The 9,641-nt window shown below is 48.6% G+C and overlaps 1 pseudogene; it reads right to left on the reverse strand.

Moving 5' to 3' along the window:
• LOC140679767 (uncharacterized) lies at positions 1-9,142 on the reverse strand (annotated as a pseudogene).
• Between the last annotated feature and the right edge of the window lie 499 nt (positions 9,143-9,641).

The raw sequence follows: 9,641 nt of genomic DNA on the forward strand, positions 1-9,641 counted from the left end.
CTAGTCAATACAGAGGAGGAAAAGGAAAGGCGAGAGCAGACATCCTTGCCGCACCCCAGTCAGGACCTCGAAGGCCTCCGATGGGCATCCGTCATGTAGGACACGACATCGCATCCCTTGGTAGGTGCTCTTGATGATGTTGATGAGCTTCGGTGGGATGCCATAATGTGCCATCAGCTTCCACAGTGGGATGCCATAGTGTGCCATCAGCTTCCACAGTGGGATGCCATAGTGTGCCATCAGCATCCACAGTGTCTCATGGTCGACACTGTCAAACGCCTTTTCAAAGTCTATGAAATTAATATATACCGGTGAGTTCCATTCCATGGATTGTTCTATTATAATCCTGAGGGAGGCAATTTGGTCAGCACAAGATCTTCCATTTCTGAAACCAGCCTGGTTTTCCCTCAGTTGTGCATCGACCAATTTCCACATCCTTTCTAGTAGTATATGGTTGAGCACCTTCTCTGGCGTTAAGAGGAGCATAATTCCCCTGTAGTTTTTACACTCCCTGAGGTCTCCTTTCTTGGGAATCTTTATGATGTTGCCATCTCTCCAGTCTGATGGGACTTTTTCTTCCTCCCAGATAGCTTGCATGACATGGAAAAGCATGCTGAAGGATGTTTCGATATCTGCTTTGAGAGCTTCTGCTGGTAGCTCATCTGGCCCTTCTGCCTTTCCTGCTCTCAGGGCTTTGATGGCCTGGGGGGGGGGGGGTTGCAGTTTATTTCAAGCATGATTGGAGCTGGTGGAATATCTGCAGTCAGTTGAGGGGGCTCTCTGTTGAGTAGGTCTTGAAAGTGATCAGTCCATCTCTGGAGTAGATATTCCTTGCTTGTGAGAAGTGTACCATTGTTGTCTTTAATATGCATTTGGGCTTGTTTAAATTTGCCGGTGAGCATCTTTGTGGTTAGACAGAGTTCTTTGAGATTATTCTTTCCTGCTGCTTCCTCTGTCTGCTGTGCTAAATTCCTCGATGTACTTCTTTTTGTCCCTTCTGACACTCTTCTTCACATCCTTGTTTACTACTTCATATTCTCTTTGTGCTGCTGCCTTTCCTGCTCTAGTTCTGCATCTGTTAACTACCTCCTTTTTCTCCCTTCTCTCACTCACTTTCTTGTGAGTTTCTGTGGATAGCTAAGGTTTGTTTGTGGACTTTTTTCTCCCTACCACTTCTGCACAGGTCTCCTTCCATGTGGTCTTTAAACCTTCCCAAATCCCTTCTACAGTTCCTGGTGCTTGTGTTGTCTGGTCCTGTAGTGCTTGAAACCGGTTGTGTAATGTGACTTGGTATAGTTCCAAAGTGCCTATATCTTGGAATTGTTGCATGTTGAATTTCATTCTCCCTCCTCTTTGTTTCATGCATTTCAATTTCAACTGGAACCTTGCTGTGACTAGGTGGTGGTCAGATGCAGCATCAGCTCCTCTTCTTGCTCTGACATCAAGCAGTGAGCGCCTGAGTTTCCGGCTAATGCAGATGTGATCAATCTGGTTTTCAGTTGTGTGGGTGGCAGAAACCCATGTTGCTTTGTGGATGTCCCTGTGTTGGAAAATGGAACCTCCAATAACCAAGCTGTTGTCTGCACATGCTGTAGCAAACTTTTCTCCGTTTACATTCATTGTTCCAAGCCCTTGCGTTCCCATTATCAGCTCATAGCCATTGTTATTTCCTCTTATTTTCGCATTCATGTCCCCCATTAAGACCATGATGTCCTTTCCTTTCCTAAAGAATGTGGTATAGAAGATTGTAAAAGTTGTCCTTCGTTTCATCCTCTGCATCGTTGGTAGGGGCATAGCATTGTACTACTTGAAGGTTTATTTTCTTATGTGTTCTGAAGGTTTTCATATTGGTGTAAATTGTCCCTTTTAGTTCTATAGATAGATCATTTCTGTTAAGGGGTTAATTATTATTATTTATTTCTATTTCATATGTGTTGTTTGGGAAGGTGAAATGTATTTTCTTTAAGTTGTTTAACCGTTGCTACGGTTACGGTTGCCATGGTTACGGGCAGTTCCGTTTCCGCCGGCAGGTAGAAAAAAAGCGTTAAAAGAGCTCCAGCATTGACAGGCAGCGGAGCGTCGGTAGTATTACACGGGAGATAGAGTTCACCATAGTTGCAGATCGAAGAAGTAACTACTCTATGCTTCTTATTTAAGTGCGTCATAAGTGACAGATAGTACATTAGTTTACGTTTAAGGACATTTGGGCGCTTCACGTTGTCAGTAGGAGGTGAAGTGCATGCTAACCGCTAGTTAGCTCACCGCAGCTCGCACCTGTGTTTGTTTGCTGCACTGTGACTTCACAAACGCCAGGTTCAGTCACATTTGGATTAAGTTTATTTAAGAGACACTCTTCCCTGTGACTGTTTTACTGTTTGGAGAGCGAGTTTGAACATTGTAGAGTTTAGTTGTGTGCTATCTTGGCTACATTGCTGCGAGGGAAGTGGACAGCGCGAGGCACGAGTGTTAATAGCACGCGCTCACGGACTAGTCGACAGAGAGGTGACCCAGGACGAGGCTGGTTCTCCTCTCGCTCCAGACTGGACTCGTGAGGCAAGCTAAGAGGAAGCACGGCCGAGCCCTCCCCCCCTTCTCTTCTCTACAACGGGAGGTGTCCCCCCTCTCCAACGCCCCCTTGGTGTCCAGCAGTTGCAACTCACCCAACCCCACCCCTACGTGCACCAACGATACAGCAGGACCACAACAGACTATCTTCTGGCCCAGCCAAGGGGCCCAGGTTGGACTGTGTGTGTGTGTTGTGTAATTGATTTAGTGCGGGAGGTTCTATTGGGGAGGTAGCGTGTGAGTGGTGATGAGTGTATGAGTGTAATTAATGTGTGTTTATTATTGTCTGATTATTGTATGTTATATGGTATATAGTAAATAGTTTAACTAAATAAGTTGTCTCCTCTCACTCTCTCCTAGACTAGATTATTGGGTAAATAGTGAAAATTAGAGCATCCCCCAAGGTAATATACAGTCCTTTACAGGCTCCCGTACATTTTGGTCCTTCGAGCCAGATATAATCAGTTAGGATGTCCAAAGAGAGTGAGAGAACCCTAAGCCCCTCCTCAGAACCAGAACCACCAGCACACCCTGTTAGAGAGCGCAGGTTACCTTCTAGACTACAGGACTATCACTTGACTAACCTAGATAAGACTGACAGCCCCAGTAGTTTAGAGAGTAAAGCACCCCAAGTGGCGGAGGGCAATATTGCAACACCTGAGTTAGGTTTGACTATGCAACCCAGTATTCACTCCTTCTCCTCGCTACCAAGGGATGAAGAGAGACAGGAAAAGGTGGCCCCGCTGCTGGCATCAGTCATCCCCCCACCGACAGAAATCGCCAGCCAAGGTGAAGCGGAGGAGGAGGAACGGCACAAAGAGGATCCACCAAGAGGTGGCAACTTACAGAATGGTGAGGAAATAATTCCCCCTGATGCCGCCACCCCATTAGACAGGACCGACCCCCAAACCTTCCATCCGGGTGAGTTCTTCAAGAACTCTAATCCTCAAGCCAGGCCCCCCAACGTAAAGTCTCGCCTATCTTCTGGCCGGCGCAGCAGCGTCCATAGCAGCCGTACGGGTAGTCACCGTAGCAGTCACCGTAGCAGCCACTCAGGACGATCGAGCCTTGAGAGTCTACTCTCTGAGAAGTTAATCCAGCAGTTGATTGACAACCAGGAGAATCAGCTCCAGGACGCCCTCGCTAGAGAGGAACGTCTGCACGAAGAAGCCCGTGATAGAGACGAGCGCCTGCATATAGAGGCCCGCGCTGACAAGGAGCGCCTGGAACGGCAAACCCAGGCTACTGCGGAGGCACTCGAGAAGGCGGCAGTCCAGAGCCTGGAGCTCGCTAAGCTCGCTCTTTCCCAACAACCAGAGCCCTCCCCCCCAGGCCGGATATCGAGAGCGCCCTCAAGGTCTGGCTCGCCAGAGGAAAGGAAGAGGAGCATCGAGAGGTCTCGAGCCCTGGACCCTGAAACCCAGAGCACACACGAGGAGGAGATGGAGCCTGACGAACGCTTGGACTCCCTTCTGGCTCGTAGGGTGCAGTATCCACACGCCCCTCCCCCCTCCTCACCATCGCAATCAGCCCGCCCTAAGGCGGGATCATATGACCCGCTTCCTCTTCACCCGCCTGGCTCCATCGTTCCCTTCTTTACCCAAGACAGCAGGGAGAACTACAGGGAGATGCGGCTGAGCCTGGACTATCTGCTAGGAGAACCGCAGGCGTACCATAGTGAGCAGCAAAAGTGGCTCACGCTCCATCTTCATTGCAAGCTACCAATAGCTAAGAGACTTTGTTTCTCCCACGCCAAGTCCATCACGCCCTACACAGACAGCATCAGCGAGCTAGATCGCCGCTGGGGTTGTCCATGGGACCACATCCTCGACGAGGTTGAAGCTCTCGGGGAATTACCGGAGATCCGAACCGACGTAGCCCTGGATCACTACGCCCTCCGCATCCGCTCTCTGGTCACGATGCTGAAGCTGCAGGGACCGACTGGAGCCAGGGAATTGAACACAGGCTCCACCGTGGAGCGCTTCATAAGGAAGCTGCCCAGACACAGAGAGGAAAGGTTCCGGCGGCGTCACGACCAACTCAATCCCGACCAGCCAGCAGCCAGCTTGGAGGAGCTACCTGACTTTCTGAGAAGTGAGGTAAAGCACATCCATCTCCCAACAAAAGCTGAGCCGAAGTACGGCGGGGACACGAACGGACCAACGAACGAACCGATCGAGCAACCAAGAGGAAGGAAAGGTCAGTCCGGGTGATGACGACGATCCCAGGGGCTGACACTAAAGAGAAGAGGGACACCCCCCACGGTGAGAGGGGCGGCCCTAAGCAAGGTGATAAGAAGCCTCAACCACCTTGCCCGTGTTGCACAGGGTCCCACTGGCTTGAACACTGTCCAGAGTTCGGGAAAAAGAACACTGAAGAGAGGACACACTGGATAAAGGACAACAAGCGGTGTTGGAGGTGCGCCCGTGAGCACATGGCCAAGCAATGCACCCTGAAGAGGCCTTGTCGTATTAAGGAATGCGGCAGGATACACCTCACGGTCCTCCACGACCTCAATACCAGAAGCGACAAGCCGGAGACCGGAGAGTTCCCCCGGGACCCATCCAGTGAGATCCAGGAGGGTCGTACCTACTACGTAGGCCCAGTCCGTGGTAACAACCCCCGAGTGTTACTCAAGATGGTGCCGGTCATCCTACGCCATGACGGGAGGGAGATGTCGACCTACGCAATCATTGATGACGGTGCAGAGTGCACCATCCTGATGAAGGAGGCAGCCACCGCCCTCGGGCTCAAGGGTCATTCTCATCAAATGAAGATCCTCACCATCCAACCCAAGCCCACCCAGGTCGCGGGTGAGATAGTGTCCCTGGAGATCATGGCAAAGGGGCGACCAGGAGAAGTGCACCCCCTGCGCGATGTGTTCACCGCGGCTGACGTGAGCCTTTCGACGTATGGCTACCCAATGAAAGCGCTCAAGGCAAAATACCCCCATCTGTCAGAGTTGAGTCTTGATCAAGAAGAGGAAGTGGTACCGACCATCCTACTCGGGTCCGATCAAGCAAGGCTGACCCTCCCAAGGCGCATTCTCCCAGGCCCACGTGGCTGCCCCGTCGCCCTGGACACCCCACTTGGTTGGACTCTCCAAGGCCCTATTAACCTGAAGAGTGTTAATCCCAGCCAGACCAGAATGCACTTCCTCGGGGCCGGGTACAAAATGGAGGAACCCTCAAACCAGCCCAATAAGGCTGCCAGTGAGACAGAAGCAGTCCTTGAGGTAATCAAAGCAGATGTGATTGAGGACAATGTGGAGAAAGACGGGGATGCAAGCATTGAAGATGGGCAGAAAATGCAGGAGGATCATCACCAGCAGCAGTTTGATCAAGCTCCTGAGGAGAACTGTCCCAAGGCTGTCTTTGAAAATAAAGCTGCTGCCTGTGAGCTGTCATTGTGTTCCACATCTGAGGAGACTAGGGAGTTAGGACCCATGGAGACAGAAATAGTTGTGCAGTCACAACATAACCAGGACAGGGAAAGGCTCTCAGCGCAAGAAGAGAAAGTCCAGGCCCTGCACTCTGAGATTGAGCTCCTGAACTCGGACCTTCGATTGAGGAAAGAGTTGACCTCTGACCTCCTGGCTCAGGTTCAAACCTTGGAGAATAAAGTTAAATCAGCAGAAGTAGAAACGTCTTGTGCAGCACAGAAGCTGAACAGTGCTCTGCACGAGAGGAAAGGCCTCTCTGATCAGTTGTCAAAGATGTCAGAAGAGAAGAACACATTAGCCCTGCAGCTCCAAACCGCTCACTGCCAGCTAACTGATGTCATGGACATGACAGAGGAGCTTAAGAAGCAACTAGCCCCCCTTCAAGTTGACTTCCAGTACAACCCACCTAGCGCCCCTCACACTCTAAACTTCGCCCTTGGAACACAGGTCCCCAAAGCTGAAGTCTTCCCATTGGAATATGCAAGTAGCGACCTGGCTGAACTTGATCCCATCACGCCCAACTCTCTCCTCATGGGGCGGCCAGACACGACTCTTCCACTCGCAGCCTATGCTTCCACGAATGATGTCAGTGATCGTACCTGGAAGTACAGTCAGGCCATAGCTGACCAGTTTTGGAGGAGGTACACCTCTGAGTATCTTCCCAGCATGCAAGGCCGTCGCAAGTGGCACAGAGAGCGTAGTAACTTGGAGGTGGGCACTCCAGCCATGATTGTGGATCCAGCGCTACCCAGAGCGCATTGGCTCCTGGGCAGAGTGAAGACAGTCACTAAGGGGAAGGATGGAAGAGTTCGCTCAGCAATAGTGGACACTGGCCAGAGAACTTACCATCAACCAGTCACTCGCCTTATCGAGCTCCCCCATACTCTGACCCGACTCCCCCTAAACCCCCCTGATCTGCTTGTATATCAAACCTTCATTTGTTTAACTGATTTCCTTCACATAAATCAGGGGGCGGCTGTTCTGAAGGTTTTCATATTGGTGTAAATTGTCCCTTTTAGTTCTATAGATAGATCATTTCTGTTAAGGGGTTAATTATTATTATTTATTTCTATTTCATATGTGTTGTTTGGGAAGGTGAAATGTATTTTCTTTAAGTTGTTTAACCGTTGCTACGGTTACGGTTGCCATGGTTACGGGCAGTTCCGTTTCCGCCGGCAGGTAGAAAAAAAGCGTTAAAAGAGCTCCAGCATTGACAGGCAGCGGAGCGTCGGTAGTATTACACTGGAGATAGAGTTCACCATAGTTGCAGATCGAAGAAGTAACTACTCTATGCTTCTTATTTAAGTGCGTCATAAGTGACAGATAGTACATTAGTTTACGTTTAAGGACATTTGGGCGCTTCACGTTGTCAGTAGGAGGTGAAGCGCATGCTAACCGCTAGTTAGCTCACACCTGTGTTTGTTTGCTGCACTGTGACTTCACAAACGGCAGGTTCAGTCACATTTGGATTAAGTTTATTTAAGAGACACTCTTCCCTGTGACTGTTTTACTGTTTAGAGAGCGAGTTTGAACATTGTAGAGTTTAGTTGTGTGCTATCTTGGCTACATTGCTGCGAGGGAAGTGGACAGCGCGAGGCACGAGTGTTAATAGCACGCGCTCACGGACTAGTCGACAGAGAGGTGACCCAGGACGAGGCTGGTTCTCCTCTCGCTCCAGACTGGACTCGTGAGGCAAGCTAAGAGGAAGCACGCCCCCCCCCATCTCTTCTCTACAACGGGAGGTGTCCCCCCTCTCCAACGCCCCCTTGGTGTCCAGCAGTTGCAACTCACCCAACCCAACCCCACCCCTACGTGCACCAACGATACAGCAGGACCACAACAGACTATCTTCTGGCCCAGCCAAGGGGCCCAGGTTGGACTGTGTGTGTGTGTGTTGTGTAATTGATTTAGTGCGGGAGGTTCTATTGGGGAGGTAGCGTGTGAGTGGTGATGAGTGTATGAGTGTAATTAATGTGTGTTTATTATTGTCTGATTATTGTATGTGGTATATAGTAAATAGTTTAACTAAATAAGTTGTCTCCTCTCACTCTCTCCTAGACTAGATTATTGGGTAAATAGTGAAAATTAGAGCATCCCCCAAGGTAATATACAGTCCTTTACAGGCTCCCGTACATTATACGTGGTATGGAATTTTGCAGTAATTATCCTTGAGTTGATGGGTTCCCAACTGATGAGGGCCCTCTGAGCTTCTTTGGATAGCATGAATCCTACACCCTCTGTATGTGGTGCAGAGTCTTCTGGGTGCCCTGAATATAATATGGACTCACTACTGGCCAGTTTGACCTGCCCCGACTGGAGCCATCTGGTTTCGCACAGACCCAGGAGAGATATTCTGTATCTCCTCATCTCTTCCGCTATAACTGCTGTCTTTCCTCCTGCATACACACTGTAAAAAAGGAAAGTTGAGAAAACGCAAATTTTCAAGGCAACATGATGCAACAACTACTATTGTTGACTTAACTAAGATTTACAAGTTGAGATAAGAGTTGTCAACTCGGATCTTCTTGTCAGTAATATCACATATGATCACAAGTTAATATTCCATAAGGTTTGTGGATTTATTCTTTTGTAAAAGTCAATATCTAAATTCCATTTAAAGCAGCACACGTTAATATCACATATGATCACAAGTTAATATCACATATGATCACAAGTTAATATCACATATGATCACAAGTTAATATCACATATGATCACAAGTTAATATCACATATGATCACAAGTTAATATCACATATGATCACAAGTTAATATCACATATGATCACAAGTTAATATCACATATGATTTGTGGCTTTATTCTTTTGTAAAACGGACCAAACTCGCCACAAAATTAACTATAAGATAGATTTTTCAAAAAAGGTTTGAAAGATTAGAGTTGACATAACTCTTATCTCAATTTGTAAATCTTAGTTAAGTCAACAATAGTAGTCAAAAGTTGAGAAAACGCAAAAATCTTGTTGCATCATGTTGCCTTGAAAATTTGCGTTTTCTCAACTTTTGTTTTTATTACAGTGCATGGTCCTGATGTTCCATGTTGCGATGTTAGTGGAGTGTCGAGGGGTCAGAAGAATCGGACGCACCGTCTCCTTACGGTTTTCCGAGTGCATCGTCATTTTCTCTTTGATTTGTGTAACCGGAGAGACTTCCTTTCCAAGACTTTTGGATTTTTTGGTTTTCGTCAACGTTTCTGTAGCTAGGAGTTTTTATGGGTTGGGGTTGCTAGCCCCAAGCCTAACCTTCCGCCATTTCTGGTTTCGGGAGGTTTTGGAGTTGACTTGTTAGTCCCCTCGTCTATTCTTTTGTCTTCCAGGTAATGGGTTACAGTCTCATACCACGTGAGACCAGACAGACATAGGGTCGCGTACACGCTGTCTCGGTACGTCAAGCCCAGTCAACTCCTGCTACTGTGTTGTGAGAGCTGCACCAGCCACAAGCAATGAAACTGTTGAGCAGCGTGAAACATCAACTTCATGTTGATGGGTTCAATCTTTCTGTGTGGAGTTTGCATGTTCACCCCGTGACTGCGTGGGTTCCCTCCGGGTACTCCGGCTTCCTCCCACTTCCAAAGACTTTCACCTGGGGATAGGTTGATTAGCAACACTAAAATGGTCC

The sequence above is a fragment of the Nerophis lumbriciformis genome, linkage group LG23 (assembly GCF_033978685.3).
Source record: "Nerophis lumbriciformis linkage group LG23, RoL_Nlum_v2.1, whole genome shotgun sequence".
Classification (NCBI taxonomy): Eukaryota; Metazoa; Chordata; class Actinopteri; order Syngnathiformes; family Syngnathidae; genus Nerophis; species Nerophis lumbriciformis.